The sequence below is a fragment of the Pelophylax lessonae genome (genome assembly GCF_965119305.1).
Source record: "Pelophylax lessonae genome assembly, chromosome: 5".
NCBI classification, from domain to species: Eukaryota; Metazoa; Chordata; class Amphibia; order Anura; family Ranidae; genus Pelophylax; species Pelophylax lessonae.
Window position 1 is genome coordinate 450,173,075 of NC_138772.1, and position 23,232 is coordinate 450,196,306.

At 45.1% G+C, this 23,232-nt stretch overlaps 1 protein-coding gene across 4 annotated transcripts in view; it reads right to left on the reverse strand.

The window, feature by feature from the left end:
* Positions 1–19,589, reverse strand: part of STAU2 (staufen double-stranded RNA binding protein 2) — a 559,013-nt gene extending 539,424 nt beyond the window's left edge. For all 4 annotated transcript variants that reach the window (XM_082259761.1, XM_082259759.1, XM_082259760.1 and 1 more), the window contains exon 1: positions 19,496–19,589. The gene's annotated coding sequence lies outside the window, so the exon portion shown is untranslated. The remainder of the gene's footprint in view (positions 1–19,495) is intronic.
* Between the last annotated feature and the right edge of the window lie 3,643 nt (positions 19,590–23,232).

The following is a 23,232-nucleotide window of genomic DNA, read 5'->3' on the forward strand; positions in this document are numbered from 1 at the left end:
AGCTTGTGGTTCTGTTGGTTAAGAATGGGGACATTTTAAAAAAAGTTGTGAAGACAGCAAGATTAAGTGCCGGTGTTCTAAAATTTTGTCGGACCCGTGAAAATTCGGGACCCTCGTCACTTCCGGTGATACTACGTCACCACCAACTGGAGCGACAGCTGTTGCGAGCCCCGGTGCGCATGCGCACAAGACATTTTCCAGGTCCGATGAGATTTTAAGACTTTGCTAACAGCTGACTGAGAGGAGGAGGAGGGGCTGAGGTAGGACGACAACACCGCCGCGGGAAAATTTTATAACACCGCTGCATCATCGAGCAAGGAACATGTTGCAGAGCTGACTTAGAGGGGTTCTCTATTAATTTCCATAGAGAATGCGGAATTCACTTCTATGTGAGGGCGGAAGTCTATGGACCTCAAGCGGAGGTATGTGTCAGTAAGGGCGGAAGTGGCTCTATGTGAGGGCAAAAGTCTAGCGACCACAGGCGGTGTTCTAAAATTATATATATTCACTTCCTTCCCACCTCCTCGGGACGGACAGTCCCCTCTAAGTCAGCTCTGCAACATGTTCCTTACTCGATGATGCGGCGGTGTTGTAAAAATTTTCCCGCGGCGGTGTTGTCGTCCTACCTCAGCCCCTCCTCCTCCTCTCAGTCAGCTGTTAGCAGTCTTAAAATCTCATCGGACCTGGAAAATGTCTTGTGCGCATGCGCACCGGGGCTCGCAACAGCTGTCGCTCCAGTTGGTGGTGACGTAGTATCACCGGAAGTGACGAGGGTCCGGAATTTTCACGGGTCCGACTAAATTTTAGAACACCGGGTCACACTTGTGCGATGCGGGAAGGCTGCGAATTCGCAGCCTGTTCCTGCATCGCAAACGCACATCTGGCAGTTCACACTGCCATATGCGATATGCTGGGGGTGTCAATGAAATGTTAACGACACCCCCAGTTTGATCGCATATCGCAGTGCGATCTGACAGTTCGCACAGGATCGGATCGCACAAGTGTGAACCACTGTGCGATCCGATCCTGATGCGGCTGAAAAAATGCCTTGTGTGCGACTTTTGTGCGGGTGCAGTGCGAATTTAGCCATACAAAGTGTATGGCTGAATTCGCACTGCACATCCAATCGCATGTAATTAAGGAGCAGTGCGCTCCGATATTACATGCGATCGCCGCACACGCGAAAGTGTGAACCGGCACTTAGACAGTAATGTTGTTATTGTTATCAATAGAAAGGAAATATTTCTAGCTAGCTGATTGTGCTATCTCCTAAGTCATTGGTCTTCAAACTACAGCCCTTTGCTTGCCTTTATGCGGCCCTTTGGGTACCATTTCTCCCACTGACACCAACAATGGGGCACTATTCCTCCACCTAATGTCAAAGATGGGACATGGTTTACTCCCACTGATGCAAGAAAAACATTCTATTCCCTCTGGCCACAATCCAGCTCCCATAAAGTCTGAAGGAAAGTAAACTGCCCCTTTGTTTAGAAAGTTTTTAGACCCATGTCCTAAATTATACCAACCTCCTTAGTAATCTTCACTGGTGCAGGAACGGAAATATGTTCTAACTGTCCAATGTTCTCTATAAGATAGTAACATTTCAAAAGTAAAGAAAAGTACAATTCTGGAAACCTGAAACATCAGAAATCTAGATGGATGAGGAACAAATCCAATGATCTGACAAAAGCCTGTCCACGCTCTGGAAAGAAGTGGCTCACAGCAATGTAATAAAGGTTAGTCTGTATTAACTTCTTTGATTGTTTGTAAGAGCCTAATTCACTTGCAGTACCACCAGATAACAGATTGCTTATGGAGCAACTAACCATCCACTGAGTGTAGGTTAAGGGCTATCTATCTCTAGGGCAATAACAAATAGGCAATGGTGAGAAAGAATTCCAAGCGACACTTAAAAACTGAACTTATATATATATATATATATATATATATATATACATACATACATACATACATACCACACTATTTAGTATGCTTATGTATATTAAATACTTAAAGTACAACTAGAGGCAAAACTTTTTTTTATAAAATTGGATAGAGCGGAGAGGGATTAGAACATCTGCCAGATTTTCACGGCTGTTTTGTGTCCCTTTTAGGGAGATCCCCCTTCTCTATTTATCATACTTACTGTTATCATTGAGGTGAAGGAAAATCCCAATTTTTGAGTTGTCACCATAACAGCAATAGAGTTCTGGTGAGCCTGGTGACAACCAAAGGATTCCATAACTATGGAGGGATTACTTCTCACTTCCTGTTTTTGCTATGGGAAGTGAAGAGAAGTCTCCCCAAATCTGGTTATAACCCTCCCTGCCATTAGTTCTACTCTCAATTTATTATAAAGGAACTTGCAGAAAAAAAATAAAATAAAATCTGAATCTGTCCTTATCAGCCTCTTATAAACCAAACCACGGCAGTGGTTACACTGGGAGAGGGGAAGCAGCACTCTGAGCCAGTATAGCTCTTTTGCTTTACACAGTATGAACATGCTTACAGAAGGAAAGTAATGACCACATCAGTCAGCTTCTTTTTGTCCAGTTAGAAACTAGAGCAGGTGGTGACCACACTGTATTCTTTAAAACTGAATTTCTGAAATTTAGCCACTTTAGAAAATACTCTGGAATACAAGGGGTTAGTGGTTGTAAACCTCAGACATGAAATATAAACAAAGTATCACCTTCTACACTGTGGACTTGTTTCTATCTTAAGCACTGAGTGTAATTTCTCTCTACAGTCTAGTTCCTACTCTGCCATCAGCATGAGTCACCTCTGATGGGTTTTCTGACACCAAGAGCTAAAAAGGTGACAGTGTATGAGAGAGCTCCATCACACAGCCTGTGATTCAGATCTTCAGCTCTGCATGGTTCCTGTGTGCTGTGAGGAGGCGTGTGTGTCCCTTCCCTCCAATCAACTCTCAGACCTCTTGTACAGTGTGTAATTCAGTTCCCTGCCCCTTGCTTTAAAGAGTCTGTAAAAAAGTCTCTATCTCTAAGTTTTACAAGACTGTAGAGAACACATTTCTGGAGATAAACTGGTACACCTTATGTGCATGCCACCTTGTGGACTTCTCTCTTTAATTTATATTTTTAATGAGTGCAGGGAACATAGCTATCACTATACCTCCCACACTCCGACGCTGCACTTTCTGGTCTCTGCTCCAGCAGCTGCTGTGCTCGCCTTTCCCCTCCGAATGCCCAATCACAGAGCACTTTGTAAACTCATTCACAAAATACAAAGGCTCCTGTAAACGGGCATCAGAGGGGAGTGGCGGACAGAGATACTGTGTGTGAAAAGGCAGCGCCTCTTCTGTCAGACCCCAAGGAGCATACTCCCGAAGCTCTGTAACCCTGTCACGTGTAGGTTAAAGAAATAAGTCCACAAGGTAGCATGCACCTCCTTGAGCTGATTAATATGACTAAAAAAAAGGTGTAGCAGTCCATAATAAAAAAGGAAAAAAAAAAAAAAACACACTTTAAAATGGTACTCCACCTAAAAGTGTCACAAACCTATGTGCTCCAATAATATGTAATTAAACGCTTTCAGTAAAGTGTCCACAGAAATTAAAGTGTTCATAAACATTCATCCAAAGTGCTCTTCATTCAGTGTCACCCTGTGATCACCACACGTGCAAAAAAAATGCACTCACTGTCAGGATTTGACATTATATATGTCAATAAATGCTTGTCATCATATAGATATTATCCACTAGACCTCCAGAAGATTAACCCCCCTTCATGACCAGGCCATTTTTTTGCAATACAGCACTGTGTTACTTTAACTGCCAATTGCGCAGTCATGCAATGCAGTACATAAAGTGAAATTGATGTCCTTTTTCCCAACAAATAGAGCTTTCTTTTGGTGGTATTTGATCACCACTGCAGTATTTATTTTTTGCATTATTTTAACAAAAAAAGACCCAGAATTTAAAAAATATATATATTTTTTATGAAGAATGACGACAATTAACATGGTCCTACACAAAACGTAACAGTTCTCTTGATTATCCATGAGAGAAATTTACTTTACGCGACAAGTACGTTTTCTCCAAAAAGCGTAAAAGCGTATATTGATTGGTTTGCTCAAAAGTGTGTCTACAGGTGGCCCTAAAGTGGGTAATATTCCTAAGCTAGAACTGAATAGTGAACACTTAACAAAAAAATGCTGAAAGCTCCCCAAATGCTCTGTAAAAGCTCACTGCACACCCTGCTCCTATATAAGCTGAAGGCCTGTGAACAATGTGTACACCACACACATTAAAATCTATCCGTACAATATTCTTTAGATCCACCAACAACTATGTAATACCTTGGATACAGATTGGTTTTATAGTTTAGGTAGGTCCTCATATGAGATAGTTGTATTAAATGTAAAGTTGAATATAAAAAGATTGTACTATGACATTGTAACGTGTATGATGGCCCTACATACTTCTATAAATGATGGATTTCTTTTTCGATTACTATATTATAGGAATATTTAAAGATGTAGTCAACAACACATTCAATCAATGTTTTGCACATGGGGGAGTGGAAGTAAATCTATAGATAGGATGAAATCATAATTTATCATTGTAAATTAGCGCTTGCTTCTGTTTCAGCCATGTAATTTCATAATCTGATCAATTGTAATACAACTGTATTCATGAGCTCCCAATTTCTGCAAAGCGATCGATAATATTCCACCCTGGCTGATTGACTCAGTTGGACTGAAATGTGATCTAAATCGATTAGAAGGGAAGTTATGGCTATTTGACTTGCAGGTTCTGTCGTTTTGATTGAACCCCACATCAATTGGATAACAAAAAAAAAAATAGAAACGCATTTGGCTACCTTCAGAGCAACAATGATACCCAATTTATTTTAATTAGTGGCGCTGGTCCACTTCTGAATCTACCTCAGATGTGATTTGTAATAATCGGATTTTTGTAAGATCTTACCGTAAAATCCTTTTCTCTTAAGCTCATTGACAGACGTAGTCTTCTTGATTCTCAAGAGCTGGGTTATGTTGTCTCCGCAGGAGTAGGACTAGGCAGAAAGAAAAAACGTTCTGGCTCCACCTTAGGGGCAGTCCCTGAGGGTATATCCTCCCTCTCTCTGCTACAGGGAATCAGTTCTGTTCTAAAGCAGTAACAGAGAATTTAACCCAACCCAACTCAATGATAGAGGGGCGGGAACTACGTCTGTCAATGAGCTTAAGAGAAAAGGATTTTACGGTAAGATCTTACAAAAATCCGATTTTCTCTATCGCTCATTGACAGACGTAGTCTTCTTGATTCTCAAGAGCTGGGACATCCAGAAGCAGTGCCATAAATGAGGGGTGGGATTGACAAAAATCAAAATCCAATCTAGAAGGCCCAACAGGTGCCAAACTAGAAGTTTTAAAGGCTCATTATAAACAAAGAATGAGACTCAAATGAAAATTTCCAACGGAAAAAAACCCTCGAGGTAGACGACTGGTCTCCTCAAATGGCGGCCTGCAAAACCTTGCGGCCAAACGAGGCATCAGACGATGCCATTACATCAACTTTATAATGTTTTGTAAAGGTATGCACCGACGACCAGGTAGCCGCCTTGCACACCTGGACCACTGACGCCTGATGGCGAAAGGCCCATGACGCACTAAGTGCCCGAGTGGAGTGCGCCTTAACAGGGAACGGGGGCTCCCGACCCTTAATAGAATAAGCCTGTACCACCGTCTGTCTGATCCATTTGGAAATGGTCGCGGCAGATGCAGGCAACCCCTTTTTGGGTCCATCCGGGATCACAAAAAGTGAATCCGTCTTGCGAAACGAGTCTGTCGTTTTCAAGTATACCCTGATCGCCCGGACCACATCCAAGGAGTGTAAAGCAAACTCCCGAGGATGACTGGGCTTAGGACACAGGGAAGGTAATACAATTTCTTCATTCAGATGAAATTCTGAAACCACTTTTGGTAGGAAGGATGGATTCGGACGAAGAACCACCTTATCTCTATGAACCACCAGATATGGGGAACGACAAGATAAAGCGGCCAGTTCTGACACCCTGCGTGCAGAAGTGATAGCCACCAAGAAGGCCACCTTCTGGGACAACGTAGGTAGAGGAATCTCCCTAATATCTTCAAAGGGAGGTTTCTGAAGAACCGACAATACTAAATTAAGATCCCAGGGTGGTAACGGCGCGCGCACTGGCGGAGCCAGATGTCGCACCCCCTGGATGAAATTCCGCACCAAGGAATGAGTAGCCAAAGGCTTCTGAAAGAAGATAGCTAATGCTGAGACCTGACCCTTGATAGTGCTCAAGGCCAGTTTCTGCTCAACCCCTTGTTGCAGAAAGGCTAATATTCGGCTAACCGAATAAGTCCGTGGACGGAACCCCAGAGGTTCACACCATGCAATGTAGGACTTCCATGTACGATGATAAGTCTTTCTTGAAGTCGCTTTCCTTGCTTCAACTAGAGTAGGAATAACTGAAGCTGACAAACCTTTGTCCTTCAGCACCTGGGTTTCAATAGCCAGGCCGTTAAAGCCAGCGATCGTAAAGCAGGATGGAAGATCGGTCCCTGAGACAGTAGGTCCTCCCTGAGAGGAAGTCTCCACGGGACGTCCGCCACCAGTCTGACCACGTCGGCGTACCAAGCTCGACGAGGCCAGTCCGGAGCTACCAGGATTACTGGAATTCCTTCCTCCTCTATCCTGCGAAGAAGTCTTGGCAGTAACCCGAGAGGAGGGAAGGCATACATTAGCTGGTATTGCCCCCACGGGGCGATCAATGCGTCTGCGGTCTCTGCTAGAGGATCGCGGGAGCGAGCCACGAATCTCTGTACTTTCCTGTTGAATCGTGATGCCAACAGATCCACATCCGGGGTGCTCCACCGTAGGCACAACTGGTGGAAAACTTCTGGATGGAGGGACCATTCCCCCTGATCCAGAGTCTGACGGCTGAGATAATCTGCCTGCCAATTCTCCACCCCCGGAATAAACACCGCAGAGATAGCTGGAACAAATCGTTCCGCCCAGCGAAGAATGCAAGCCACTTCTTTGGCCGCTCGGACACTCTTGGTGCCCCCCTGGTGATTGACATAAGCCACAGCCATGGCATTGTCCGACTGGATCCGAACCGGGCTGCCCTGGAGCTGCTCGGTCCAGTGAATCAGACAAAGTCTGATCGCTCTCAGTTCCAATACATTTATCGGCAACCTGGATTCTTCCAGGGACCAAAGTCCCTGGACAGATAACTGACCGAGAATTCCTCCCCATCTGGATAGACTGGCATCCGTGGTCACTATTGTCCAATATATTGGCAGAAATGACTTTCCCTGGCTGAGCATCGGAGACCGAAGCCACCAGACCAGAGACTCTCTGGTCTGTTTGCTCAATCGGATCTGATTGTCCAGGGATTCCGGATTCCGATTCCATCTGAGAAGAATCTCTTGCTGAAGAATTCGGGTATGAGACTGGGCAAATGGGACTGCTTCGAAGGAAGCCACCATCAACCCCAGAACCCTCATGCAAGTTCGAAGAGAAGACCAGCTGTTGGATAGTAACAACTGGACTGCTAATTGAATCTTCCGGAGTTTCCCTACCGGAAGAAAAACTCTTGTCCTGAGTGTGTCTAGAATTAGACCCAGATATTCGAGCCTCTGGGTGGGAACCAGAAATGACTTTTGCTGGTTCACCAGCCACCCGAATTCCTGTAAAGAAATAATAGTAATTTCTATGTTTTGTAGCAGGGTCTGAGGAGACTCTGCATGAAGCAGAAGATCGTCTAGGTAACCTAGAATCGATATGCCTCTTTGGCGCAGTAGTGCCAACATTGGGGCCAACACCTTCGTGAAGACCCGAGGAGCCGTGGCGAGACCGAAAGGTAACGCCACAAACTGATAGTGGTTCTCTTCTACGGAAAAGCGTAGAAACCGCTGATGTCCTGCGAAAATGGGAATGTGAAGATAGGCGTCCTTGATGTCTATGGACGCTAGGACATCCCCTGAATGCAGGGAGGCCGCTACTGTGAGAATGGACTCCATTCTGAATTTTCTTATGTTGACAAAAGAATTGAGTGCCCTTAAGTCCAGAATTGGACGCACTTTGCCCTCTTTCCTGGGTATTGTAAATAGGTTTGAATAAAACCCCTGAAAACGTTCTGTCCAAGGAACGTGGACTACCACTCCTTGTTGTAGTAAATCCGTGACTGCTCTCCGCAGATCTTCTAAACGATCCGGGGATAGTCGAATATTGGAAGGGAAGAATCGCGCCGGTGGGAGAGATCGAAACTCGATCTTGTACCCTGACCTTATGACTTCGCAAACCCACTTGTCAGGGATTCTGGAAAGCCATGGATCCGGGAACCGGCGAAGACGTCCCCCCACCCCAGTTATGGGTGGGGGCGCACCTTCAGGCTTTGGACGATTTATCTTCAGGTCTGGAGGGGGCAGGCTTTTGCTTGCCCGACCAACGTCCCCTGAAGCCTCCTGAAGGAGCTTTGGAGGACTTAATTTTTTCACCCGCGGGACGAAAAAACTTTTTGTGAGCAGAGAAAGAAGGCCCTCGTTTTTGACGAGTTCCTTTACCTTTAACATTTTGCGGTTAAAAGGTGCTCTTTCCACCCGTGAGATCCTTAATGATCTCATCTAAGTTGGCTCCAAAAAGACGCTCTCCTAAAAAGGGGATATTAGCCAATGCTTTTTTGGAACCTTGGTCGGCTAACCAACCTTTTAGCCACAGTGTACGCCTGAGAACTACTGCTGAGACTGATGCTCGCGCCAATAATGGAGTGGCGTCTAACGCCGCATCACACACAAACTGTAACCCCTGTATCATTTGTTCCAACAAATCTGATACCGCCTGAGGGACCTCTTCTAAGTCCCGGCGTAACCACTTGGTCCATTCAGTTACAGTCTGCGAAACCAGACCAATAGCAATTATTGGTCTGAAAGCTGATCCAATCAAGGTAAACATGGTGCGAGACATAGCTTCTATCTTGCGATCCACTGGATCTTTAAAAGACGGAGCGTCTTCTAGAGGAATAACCGTGGCTTTATTCAATCTAGCAATTGGTGAATCCACCACAGGTGGTTCTGTCCATTTCTTAATGAGGGTTTCCTCAAACGGATAACGCCTGTTAATGCGTTTAGAAATAGCAGAAGTGCGTTTTGGCAGACGCCATTCTTCTTCGATTGGATTGCCAAAACATTTGGGCAATGGAAAAACCTTCGCCACTTTGATGCGTTTTTTAGTCCCAAAAGGGATTTCAGTTTCAGCTATTTCCGACGGAATACCCTGTAATCTTAAGGTTTCTTGAACAGATACAATGAGTGCGTTTACCAACGCTTCCTCTCGGGCTATGGCTGATGCCGAAACATCCTCCTCACTGTCTGAAGAGACAGTACACGAGACACCAATCCCAGATGAAGTACCTGCAACTGCAGAAATAGGCTCAGAGTCTGAATCCGAGGTTTCAGATAATAAGGGGTTAGGCGGGGGTCGCTTTCTTGCGCCCTGTCCCTGACAAGCCACTTCCACCCGGGACACAAAAGTTTCCATAATAGCTGACAATGATTCAATCGTCAGTGTGGGGGTTGGAGGATCCTGCAGACACCTCGAGGGGATCCGGAGGAGATACATGAGTGGCAGGGTCCATTTTAATTCAGGACACCTTTGCCAGAAAAAACAAAAAAAAACTTTTTTCTCTAAAAAACAAAAACAAAAAATACCTCTTTTTTTTTTTTTTTATTATGTGTCTCCCCCTAGCGCAATAGCGCCCCTCAGAGTACCTGCTTCTCGATCCCCACAGAGAGAGAGAGGGACCCCCAAGGCTCACCAACCGATGCAGTGAAGTTTCCAACCAACTGCAGTCAGCGTCTGTCTTTTACAGACTGGAAGGAACTGTGTTGCTTTTTCCCGGGTAGAAGGACGTGGCTCCGCCCCCTGTGTACGCCTTCCGGCGTTCCCAGCTCTCCACGAGGTAGCTGGGCTCATGAAACATGGCCGCCCCCATACAAGAGACAATAGACTCCAAAAACATGGCGGCCGGCGTGAACTGAGGACATACATGCACCTGGTCTACGGCAAAATGGCGGCGGACCGCCGAAATCGTTTTTCCCAGCACATCCACCTGCATCCCTGCTAAGTGGCGGTTTATTGATCTGCAGGAGATACACTACAATTAAGGTAGGATTATACCTCCTATGTCTGCTGTAATGCTACAGTCTGCTGGGTAAAGTGTTAGCTCTTAAACCAAGTCCACTTCCCACCAAACACATACTGTATTTACAAGGGGGACTTTTAGTGTCAGATATATACTGACCATGTATGGAGGGGCCCATAATTCATACTGCCTCATAACGAGGAAAAAAGGGAACGTTTACTCACCATACCGAACCGACAGGCACCCTCTCTTCACAATACCCTTTCCACTGGGGTGGGGGGTTGTGGACCACTCCGGACGCCTCGACTCTCTGGTTCCTGGCGTCCAAGCGAGACTTTTAACTCGCAAGGTCAGTCCCTCCAATGGGACTCCGTCGCGGCCGACCCAGCGCGGAGCTCTGGTCTGCACGCGCTCGTAGGCAGAAACCGGGGTGACCACTGGATCTCAACACCCAGCCCGTCGCCCGGCCCCGCATACTTACTTGAATGTGTCGCGGCCGACCAAGCGCAATGCAATGGTCTGCGCGCGCTCGTAGGCCGGCTGGGGTGACCACTAGTGTCGCCCAGTCCGGCGTATTTGCTTGAAGATCTCACAGGAAAAAAACACTGGAGAAAAACTGCCTAAAAAAAATTTTTTTTTTAAAGAAAAAATCTTGCCAGGACCCAAAAGATCCCAGCAAGGAACTTAGGTCCTTACTCCTGACTAGACAGAAAAAAACTGATTCCCTGTAGCAGAGAGAGGGAGGATATACCCTCAGGGACTGCCCCTAAGGTGGAGCCAGAACGTTTTTTCTTTCTGCCTAGTCCTACTCCTGCGGAGACAACATAACCCAGCTCTTGAGAATCAAGAAGACTACATCTGTCAATGAGCGATAGAGAAAATCTTTCATCTGTAAGCCCACGTTCACATTTGAACAGGTCAAATCGCATGACAAGTAGCATCCTATTGCCGGCAATGGCGGTGTTCAAATTGATGCAATGGCAACTTTGCAGTGCTGCACCAATTTCAAAAAGTAGAATATGTACTACGTTTGGCAATTTTGGGTGCGATTTCAATAGACATCTGTGCATGAAGCCATACAGATGTCTTCAAAGTCGCACCTAAATTTTCACTTTATGGCTTTGAAATTGTGCGATTTCAGGTTAAATCGCACAATTTCAATGCCGCACTCCATGTGAATGAGGGCTTTGTTTGTTTTCTGCATTGCACGTTTCTCAAAGCAGACAGAGCCCTGGTTCTATTGGGTCTTTAGAAAGGTTACTTTATATCAATGCAGAGATTCCCCCCCCCACTTAGTATGACAATGACAGCTGTCACCAGAATGGGAAGTGAGGTAAACTCTTACAACAAGGACGCATACTGCATTAGCTGTTTCTGTGGTGTGGGATCTCCTCTCAGTTTGGAAACATTTCCTCTCCTTTCCTGTATGGTTTTGGGGCAGGAAGTGAGGAAAAATCTCTCCAAAGGCCTTGTCTAGCTCATTCCAAAGGTAATAAGAAAAGTTTGGCTGGAGTTCCACCTACAGTAAACCTGTATGATGAATAAAAATGGAACACTAAGAGAACAAACGGTCAGTACATTATGGGCCTTTCAGGTATGGCCCTTCATTTCCATCCAGGGCTGCCCCTTCGGGCTCAATCACATAACACTGTGACTGACATTTTACCACACTGGATAAACGGCCAGCCACAACTACAGCGCAAAGAAAAAAATGGTTTTCTATAGGCCCTGTTCACACTGCAGCACAACCAGGAGATGCGAAGGTGAATCAGTGAAGTGTCACGGAGTACTCCAAATAAATAAAAAAAGTAAACCATGAAAGGTGCAGAAACACGTATTAGAACATCGCCCTTGCACACAAAAACAGAACATTTTGCATGCAGGATGTGTGAATGACCTCTAGGGGCTCATTTACATTGTTTGGGGCAGTGGATAGGGGGAAGGACATACAGTTGTGTTCAATATTATTCAACCCCCAATGCTGTAAAGGGTTTTAGGGAATTTAGTGTACATTTGTAATTGTATTCAGAATGAAATCCTACAAGGACTTCTTAAAGAACCATATGCAACTAAAATGACATCAATTGGTTTTGTAATACAGTAGCAAATGTTTCTTTTGTGAATTCTTCATTGACACAATTATTCAACCCCTTAAAGACTACCACTCTGAAGAACAGAGGTTCATTGAAGTGTTTTCAATCAGGTATTGAAAACACCTGTGGATGTCAGGGAGCAGCAATAACACCTAATAAGCACCAATTAGGCAGCTTTAAAATGACTGCGATACTCAGCTCCTTCTAGCCATTTACTGGTGTGGTTACAAACATGGTGAAGTCAAGAGAATGGTCCAGGAAGACAAGAGAAGAGGTGATTACTCTTCACAGGAAGGGCAATGGCTATAAGAAGATTGCAAAGATGTTAAACATATCAAGAGACACCATAGGAAGCATCATTCGCAAATTCAAGGCAAAGGGCACTGTTGAAACGCTACCTGGTCGTGGCAGAAAGAAGATGCTGACTTCGACTGCTGTGCGCTACCTGAAGCGTAGAGTGGAGAAAAGTCCCCGTGTGACTGCTGAGGAACTGAGAAAAGATTTGTCAGATGTGGGTACTGAAGTTTCTGCTCAGACAATACGGCGCACACTGCGTAATGAAGGCCTCCATGCCAGAACTCCCAGGCGCACCCCCTTGCTGTCTCCAAAGAATAAGAAGAGTCGATTGCAGTATGCCAAAAGTCATGTGGACAAACCACAGAAGTTTTGGGATAGTGTTCTGTGGACTGATGAAACAAAAGTAGAACTGTTTGGGCCCATGGATCAACGCTATGTTTGGAGGAGGAAGAACAAGGCCTATGAAGAACACCTTGCCTACTGTGAAGCATGGCGGGGGGTCAATCATGCTTTGGGGCTGTTTTGCTTCTGCAGGTACAGGGAAGCTTCAGCGTGTGCAAGGTACCATGAATTCTCTTCAGTACCAGGAGATATTGGATGACAATGTGATGCAGTCCGTTACAAACCTGAGGCTTGGGAGACGTTGGACCTTTCAACAGGACAATGATCCCAAGCATACCTCCAAGTCCACTAGAGCATGGTTGCAGATTAAAGGCTGGAACTTTTTGGAGTGGCCATCACAGTCACCAGACTTAAATCCGATTGAGAACCTCTGGTGGGACTTAAAGAAAGCAGTTGCAGTGTTCAAGCCTAAGAATGTGACTGAACTGGAGGCTTTTGCCCATGACGAATGGGCGAAGATACCCGTAGATCGCTGCAAGACACTTGTGTCAAGCTATGCTTCACGTTTAAAAGCTGTTATAACTGTAAAAGGATGTTATACTAAGTACTAAGATTGAATGTCACTTGGGGGTTGAATAAAACTGATAATGATGTGAGCACAGAAAAGACATTTGTGGTTATTTCATTATAAATGTTATGTTATATTTGTCTGACCTACACGTGCCTCTTTGATTTAATTGTAAGCAGGATGACTGAATGATCAAAATCAATGTCAAACTGGCCAAAACAATCAATTTCAGTGGGGGTTGAATAATTTTGAACACAACTGTACATGCTACAGCTAAAATCATCCCCCCCGTGTCGCATTCAGTACCACCGCCAAATTCGACCTATTTAGGTAAACATGCACATGCCACAACTGCCCTGCAAACCATGTGCAATGCGGTGGTGCGGCATTTATGGGGTCAACAATATGCCTCTTCACCACCAGTCAAAAGCCTCTCTACTTTCTCATAGTGAAGATTGGGCACTTCCAGCCCCCCCACATCAGACAAGGCAGTCCCCGACACTTAAACGACCTATCAGAGGCCCAGGCATTATCACATGGGTTTGTGCTAGTTATGCAAATTTTGACTTTAAGAAAGTCAGTATTTCCTTAAACATGTAATGGGAATATAAAATATGTGCTGTCAGAGACTGGTGAGCCATACACACTATAAGATTTTCTGAAGACTTTTTCCTTTAGACTTACCAAAATCATATAATATGAGGTCAAACCTAAACACTTTCAATTTGTATGCAATCTGGCAGGCCCTTGCACTACATAGAAAAGGTAAATCTGAAGGAAAAAGTCTTCAGAAAATCTTATAGTGTGTATGGCCCTTTAGTGTCCATTCACACTACCGCGACTTGTCAGGCGACTTGTCAGCCTGACAAGTCGCGGTCCGTCGCGGTCCATGCAGTGCTACAGGACCCGTTCTAATAGGAGCGACACAAGTCGCTCCGACTTAGAAAAAGGGTCCTGTACTAATTTGGGGCGACCTCGGAGCGACTTGCTTAGACATTCATTATATGAAGTCTGTGCAAGTTGCGCCGAAGTCGCGTTGCACGGGACTTCACAGGTCGCCCCCGAAGTCGTGCAGAAGTCGTGCCGCTGCAGTGTGAATGCGGTCTTAGGGTTATAGTGTTTTCACAAATCCCACATGTTCGCGTTGAATTGTATCTAAAATCAAAAGCATTTTCTCTTCCTTTTGGACAAAGCAGGGAAGGGTGAGTACCGGTCAGGTATTTATTGCTGTGTGTACCGGTCAGTGAAATTCACATTCCCTATTTGTCCTGGTAACCACTGACAATGGGATTAAAACTAAAAAAAAAAAAAAAACCCTCAGAATTTTAAATTGTCACCAACCCTCCAATGACACCTTCCAATGGGTACAGATTTCTTCTCACATCTATCCAACAGTTTGCACATATCTTTCGAAAATAAAGGCAGAGTGTACAGATACAATACTAATCAACACAAGAGGCTTACAAGGGAGCTCATGAAAGCTTACAATCCAAAAGGGTCCACAATCTTTAATCTCTCCTCCCCACATTATTTCAATATATTCTGTTAATATGGGTTACCCATTCCTGTGGATTTAAATCAACTGATCCACTACTTCTTTCTTACCTACTTATGAACCATTAGATAAAAAGAAGTACATACATTATCCACTCAATGTTTCTTTAAAATAATAAAATAAACTGTGTTAAAATCTTAAAACCATAAATACATGTGCAAAATACATAAAAACCCAGTTATATTTTTAAATATTCCCTCTTGATGGGTCCCCTAAAAACTGTTAATGAAACAATTGATGCCTATTTCAACATTGAGACCTGTGGGTGCCATCGTCCCCAATTGGTAGATCCATTTAGTTTTGCTTTGTAAAACGGCTTATTTCAAGCCAGTACCCCACCAATGTTTGTCTATTCTGTCTATAGAACACAAACGTAACAGTGATGGATCTTCTAAAATGTTCTGAAAGGCTATGTTGGCGGAATCCTTTTATAATAATATTGATATGTTCTCTTAGCCTAATTCTTAACTCACGGGTGGTGCTACCCACTTACTGTAATGTATCTAGGTGATGTGTAAACTACTGTGCGTGATGAACTCTTTTATGGCATATGTTTTTCCTGAAGTTCTCAATTGAAATTGTGTAGTTTTCCTATTCATCTTTTTACATGTTTGGCATGCCATGCATTTTCCACATCTAAAATAGCCCACCTGGTCTAAAAAAGTCACCATCTTTTTTTGGTGGGTCTGGAATGCTTTTGACTATGTTGTTTTTAAAATATTGGTGGGCATATATAAATACAGATGGAAAATAACTACTCTACAGAAAATGAAAAAAGAATTTGGCTTTAGTTACACTTTAACTTGATGCTGCCTCTATGTAATAAAAGGAGGTTTGGGGAAGCGGTCCCTTCTACCTAATAAATTGCAGAAAAAAAACATTCCCTGCCCAACTATGGGACTATGTTAGGACAATGATGTCGCATGCATTCCCGTCCCTTTGTGTGTGTGCAGCTGGGGGCAGAGAATGCCCTGACTGTAATTGGTTGGATGGCAGTGACCGCTCCTTCCCAGGATTGGTCCAACCCTGAGCTCATCCTTACTCTTGAACAGATAACCTGGCTGAAGAATGTTCATCTCTAGTTATGTCAGATGCTCCCAAGCTGCATGCTGTGGATCCTTTCATCAGTGTCTATTATTAGTATATTATTATACACGATTTATATAGCGCCAACAGTTTGCACAGGGCATGAGGGACTATGTCACTGCTGTATGCTGTGGGGACGTACAGAACAGAAGGAAGCTGTGACCAAAGTGAGGACCAGGAATCTGACACACCTGGAAGCACAGGTGGCCAGACAAATATTCACCTCTGTTTTAGGCTGGCCATACATTTACAATCTTCTTGTACAATTTTCCTTTAGCATTACCAAAACCATATGAGGTCAAACCTAAACACTTAATTTGTTTGCAATCAGGTTGATCCTTGCATTACATAGTTGATGGTAAATCTGAAGGAAATTGAACAGTAATGGTATGATGTATGGTCAGCTTTATTTTGTCACAATGGTGACAGAGTCGGGTTAATTTCCGGGAACTGGTTATCCATACATGCTCATTCTATAGAACAAACCTGCAATGCAACTTAGAACAACCATTCGATTTTGGCTTATGGAAGTTAGTTCAATGAAGGAAGAATTCTGATTGCTTGCTGTGTGTTCTGTACTTCCCACCCCTGAATAAGCAAGATGAAAAAAAAGGCTTGGAGTCCAATTTGGTCCTTGCCCATGCAAATTGTTTGTTAATTATCTTCAAAATTAATTGAACAAAAAAAAAAAATAAAAAGAGGCCTGAGGAAGCTGTCACTCCCACCCACTGCTGGCCAATCAACAGCAACCAGATCATTCCCCGCCCAGCCATGTGTCCATTTTAGGACAATGAGGTATGAGCATAGCAGGCCCATTGTGTGTGCAGCTGGGGGCAGGGAATACTCTGGCTAAAGTTGATTGGATGGCAGTGGCTTTTCCCTCTCGGATTCGGTCGAACCCTGAACTCATCTGTAGACTAGATCCACATCCATGTGGTTCCTGCTTGGCACGTTTCATTCAAATAGGCTGCTGTACCTGCATCCTTTTTTTTTTTTTTTAATTATTATTAATGTGGCTGTTTTGGTACCACTGCGTTTTCACCAGAGTTGCCAACCGTCAGTAAAGTTAGACAGTTTGTAAAAATCTGTGGTTTTTCAACTGTCAGTAAATAACAGGGGCTGATAATTTGTCATATTGTGCTTTTTAGGTGTAAATCAGGCAAATGACTTGTTATGGATATTGTCAGTGGCTCCATATCGTGTTTGAACATTGATAGTCTTAGGCTGGCCATACACTATACAATTTTCTTCTTCAATTTCCTTTAGATTTACCTTCAACTGTGTAGTGCAAGGCGCGGCCCGATTCCATACAAATTGAAAGTGTTTAGGTTTGACCTCATATTATACGGTTTTAGGAAATCTAAAGGAAAATTGATCAGGAAAATTGTTAACTGTATGGCCAGCCTTCGTTTTCAAATAGGAGTGCTGTTATTTTTCAGGATGTCAGTAAAAAATGTGCTCCGCCAGTAAATTTTGCATGTTTTGCCAGCAAAAAAAAGTGTTCCATCAGTAAATTTTCCATGCTTTGTCAGCAACAAAACGTGCTCAGTGAGGAAAAAAATACTCCATCAGTATATTTTCCATGTTTTGTCAGTAAAAATGTGCTCAGTCAGTAAAAAAAAAAAAAAAAAGGACTCCATCAGTAATTTTTAATGTTTTGGCAGTAAAAAATGAGTTCCGCCAGCAAATTTTCCATGTTTTGTCAGTAAAAATGTGCTCCATCAGTAAATTTTCCATGTTTTGTCAGTAAAAATGTGCTCCATCAGTAAATTTTCCATGTTTTGTCAGTGATAAAGAAGTGGATCAAAACCTAGCATAGACCCACTTTGTCTATGATAATGTGGATGAGGTAACCTCATGTAGCCTTTTCTAACTTTATACATGTTTTGTCAGTAAGAAATGTGCTCCATCAGTAATTTTCCATGTTTTGTCAGTAAGAAATGTGCTCCATCAGTAAATTTTTCATGTTTTGTCAGTAAAAAATGTGCTCCATCAGTAATTTTCCATGTTTTGTGAGTAAGAAATGTGCTCCATCAGTAATTTTCCATGTTTTGTCAGTAAAAAATGTGCTCCATCAGTAATTTTCCATGTTTTGTGAGTAAGAAATGTACTCCATCAGTAATTTTCCATGTTTTGTCAGTAAGAAATGTGCTCCATCAGTAAATTTTTCATGTTTTGTCAGTGATAGAGAAGTGGCTCAAAACCTAGCGGACTTTACTGTTACCAATGGTACAGGTAGGTTTTGACCCACTTTGTCTATGATAATGTGGATGAGGTACCCATATGTAGCCTTTTCTAACTTTATACATGTTTTGTCAGTAAAAAATGTGTGGTTAGTACATTTTCCATGTTTTGTCAGTAAATAAAAATGTGCTTTGTCAGTAAATTTTCCATGTTTTTTCAGTAAAAGAAGCCGCCGGAGGTGGTCAACCCTGGGTTTCACACACCGGAAATGGCACTGTTTTCAGTAGCGAGGGATTCCGTCAAGAATTAATGGCACCCCCGCGCATCTGAAATAGAGCAACGCGTTTTGACTGCAGGAACACTTGCGATTTACATGCAGCCCTGCACCCCCATAGATGTGAACCTTGTCTTACTCTAGAAGCGATACGCTGGCTGGGCCGGATGTGTTCAGTTAGCCCCCATGCCATCGCTGTGTGCTGTACAGGCCACAGAGGGGATCAGGAACGTGACACACCCGGAAGCTCAGGTAAGTAGTGGCCTCGGTTTTAGTTGGTCCTGATAATGACAGACGCAGTTTCATCTACAGCACAGGTGTCAAACCGGCGGCCCTCCAGCTGTTGTGGAACTACAAGACCCATGAGGCATTGCAAGGCTGACAGTTACAAGCATGACTCCCAACAGGCAAAGGCGTGATGGGACTTTTAGTTCCGCAACACCTGGCGGACGGCCAGTTTGACACCCCTGATCTACAGGAACAGGTCACCATATACGCCGTACAGGCTCATTCTATAGAACGACATTTGCAACATACAGCAACCAATCAGATGCCTGCTTATGGAAGTGAGCTAAGTGAAGGAGGGATTCTGATTGGCTGCTGCAGATTCTTGACTGCCCACCCCTGAATAAGCAGGATCCAGCAGTGATGGAGCAGAGCAGCAGACAAAGGTCAGAGGAGAGTGCAGGGACATGACTGGGCACGGTGCTGTGCTCTATGATTGCAGGTCAGCCTATGGCACTGCAGTGTCCCATCTCCCGCTATGATATGGTGCATGGGGGGTGGGGGGGACCTGGTGACAAAGCATCAGATGGACGCTGCACAAGGTACGTGATGTGCTGCACAGGGCGCTGTCAGGGGATGGCCCGGCCTCTGCCGTCATGCTGCTCCTGCTCCCTGCCTGGCCGCCATGTGTATCCGGACCATGCCTGCCTCCTGTCCCCGCTCTACAGTTACCTGGCTATCCCGGGCCGGGCTGCTCACACCTCCAACATTGACAAACACTAAAGAGAATGAGCGGCCACGCACCGCCCCCTCCCCTGACAGCAGCGGACTACAGCAAGTCACGGCGTAGGGGGGCTCGCTTCACATCTGACACATGCTTCTCCTACAAGCTAGCCTATGAAACCATTTCCTGCTAGAAGAAAATTTATTTTAATAAACCAAACCTTTATCATTTCTATCGGTTCTAGCCAGCTTGTTTTTACATTCGATCCACCCACTCTGCCTGGATTGTCCTCCCCCACTGTCTGAATAATGGAACCGGCCTCCGCCCTCACGCTCTTCGGTATAAAAAAAAGCAGCCATTACTCGCAGCATTAGCGGCCCCCGGTGGTAAGTTTGAGGTAGCGCAGGCAGGGTTTTTGGCCATAGCTGGGAGAGGAAGCAGAAAGCAGTGGGATAAAGGGAAGGGGAGGAGGAGGGGAGAAGTTACTGGAAGCAGTCACACATATCAAACAATTCTGTATGGGGAACACTGCAGGGAGAGGAATGAACTTTGCACAGGGGCAATAAAGAGCCGGCAGGGGGAAAAGGTCAATATGGAGACTTTCACAGACATTTGGAATGATATGCTCATGTTATTTTACAGGGGACACCATGTTTGTACACCCAATGCAGGTCCCTGTGGGGTCCCTAAGGAGGGGTGCTCTATAACCCCTCATGATGATGTTATAAAGTGAGAGCCGCCATTGAACATGTTTTTAATGCAAGCTATAAGCTCAGCAATGGGGGCTTTATACTGCAGGCCCCAGGTCAGGCTGCCACTTTTTCTTCAAGCCAAACCCAAACACTTTAGCGGTGCACAGCAAAATCTTTTTTCTCTTTCGACAATGATGGACAGCGCCTGATCCTCTTAACCATTGGGTTATACTGCCCCATACAGGAGTATGACACTAGGCAGAAAAGAATTCTGGCTACACCCATAGGCAGTCCCAGGGGGTATACTCCCTCTCTCTGCTATAGCCACTCAGTTTTCTTCTGCCTAGTCAGGAATAACAACCTAGTCCCTTGCTGGGATCTCTGGTCCTGGCAATTTTTTCTCTTTGGATTTTTTTCTCCTGGACTTTTACCTGTGAGATCTACAGTCAACTGCCAGATGGGGCGACGGGCTGGATAAGCTAGATCCAGTGGTTACCCCAGTCTGGCCAGCGAGCACGTGCAGACCTCAGCTCCGCGTTAGATCAGCCGCGACATAGCCCCACTGGACAGGGGCTGACCTGCGAGTTAAATGCCTCACAAGGTCGAATACCACGAGTCTCGGCCCGAGTTGCAGCATTCCTCCTGGCCGACAGCCCCCCCCCCCCCCATTTGATGGAGATGGGTTCTGTCTGGAGCGGTGCACGCCTGGTTCCTGGTACGGTAAGTAACTGTCCCCCCTCTCCCCCTGGAGGTAAAAAACTAAAAAAAAAAAGAGAGATACGGGGAAACAATACCATCATTTATACATAAACCATGTCGCCAGTGAGGTTCTCACCAAAAAACATATAGGAAAAACTGAAGAATATACCTCTGGGGGTAAAGCCCCACAGTGGTATAAGGAAAGCAGTTAATAATTGGCAAGTTCGACAGGTTTGTGATGTATAAAATGCACAAGTTTATTGAAAAATATAGTAGCTAAAACCACATGTACAATGGCATGTATGGCTTGTAAGGTAAAACAGTATGTACCCATTCACCGCACGTGTCACCCACACAAAACAGACAACAACAAACACTGAATGTACAATAATAAGAACATGAGGCAAAAAAGAAAAAAACAAAAAAAAAGTCACTATTTAGCGTCCGGATGCAGTGGAATATGTGCAATATAATGGCCTACATGGAAAAGGACTGTATAGTGGTAAAGGAGATCAATTTCTCAAGTAAACATTGACCAAATACTGCTCTGAGGAAGGGGGCTAGACCCCCGAAACGCGTTAGCGGTCCTGATTGATGGACTTGTTCCCGTTCACACATGGTGGATTCTTGTAACATGATTTTATCATCTTCATGTCTGTGAGTATGCATTTGGCATTTTATTAAAATTTTGCAAACAGTGACCACGGGTAATGCACTAGGTGTTTGCGCCTCCTTTCTCTCTTTTTCTATGTACCCATGTTGGAGTTCCCTGCCTGAGGAGAGCAGCACGCTAGTCTTCCCCTTCGGAGTGAGCGCTAGGCTGAATTTTGTACTTTAAATACTGCACTTAGCCCATGAGTAAGCCTAGCGAAATGCTATGAGGCGATGTTCAGTCTTAAACATGATGATACTCATATTCCAGTAGTATTGAATTCCATGATTGGAATCAAGTTCCTTGGTGGCTTTATAGGAATGTCCTGCAAGCAGTGTCACTAAATGAATAGCAGTAACTGAAGTTATGAGCTGGCAAAGACTACACCGCATACGAAGGCCTCATGCAGGTTGTATAGGAGCTGTTTTTGTGGTTAACGCAGAGGTAGCCACAGAGAGTGTATAGAACCGGACCGGAATATACGATAATGAAATTCCACTAGACGGATATAAACAGGTAAGTCTTACCACACCGCTGTTCAGTCCCGGATACCCGCAGAGGGCCACATAAGTGATTACACACAATGTATAGGTTTCGGCTTGTGAAAACTCCTCACTGAGGTAAAGTCACCTGGACCAAGCTTCAAACATCTCCAGGAGGGTTTTGGGATGAATGTGGGCCCCTCCATGGGACGGTCGGACCCCTGGGTTCCCCTCCTTCCCATTAGGCACCCCCTTCATCGGTCTGATAGTCCCTGTGTGCCATCTCGCCCCCCTCCTTCACTGACGCTGTGGCTGTGCGGTAGTCTGGTCCAGGTCCACCGCCTAGAGTGGGCTCAAGAAGCTGTGCTGGCGATGGGGGGAGGTGCACTGCTGGCGATCAGCTGTGGGTGGGGGCTGTACCTGGTGGGTTCTCCTACCAGGGTCCCCCCTTCCTGCCTGTGCCATTTTCTGAGGCTTAGGGATCCCTCCTGGGTCCCTGGGAGCCGCGTGGTGCCGCCATTTTCTTGTCTGTGCTTAATGCACGGCTGCCATGTTTCTGTAGTCTGGCGGCCATTTTTTGGTGGTTTGCCATTGAAAATAGCAGCGGCCATGACAGTGGAGCCCTCTGGGTGGCGATTTCGGCAGTGGGAGCCCTTCCTCATCCCCTGGTGCTGACTCCTGGATCTTTTAATTTCCTGATCGCCATTCGTGCAGTGCAGATTCTCCTAGTAGCTACGGTGTCTGGTTTCTGCAGGGTGGGGAGTCTGGTGGGGTCCTCTCCCTCTCTACTGAGGATGGATTGGTGCTCTGTGGCTGGCAACCAGTTGGGCTGCCAGAGCAGTGGGGGCTTCCCTTAGTAGTGTTTTACACCCTTTTGTGGGGTCCCCCTGGTGACTCATGGAGTCTTTGGAGCACATCTCCCCACCTGATCTCCTCTCTGAGGCTGCGGGGCATAAAGCACCCCCTGCCTTCCCCTGCCTCATCAGAACCTGAATCGGCCACCGCAGACATAGGTCACCCTGCTGGGTCTGCGACCACGTGCTCTGAATCTTCAGATAGTGAGAAGGATTTCTCCACTTCTGCAACCGGGTACGAAAAGACGCTGGTGCGCGCATTGATTGTAGCGGTGTGTGAGATCTTAAAAATGGAGCTGCGGAGGCGCAGGTTCCCTTTGGCATTCACAAGCCATCCAGAGTGGAAAAGTTGTTCCCTTTCCCCTC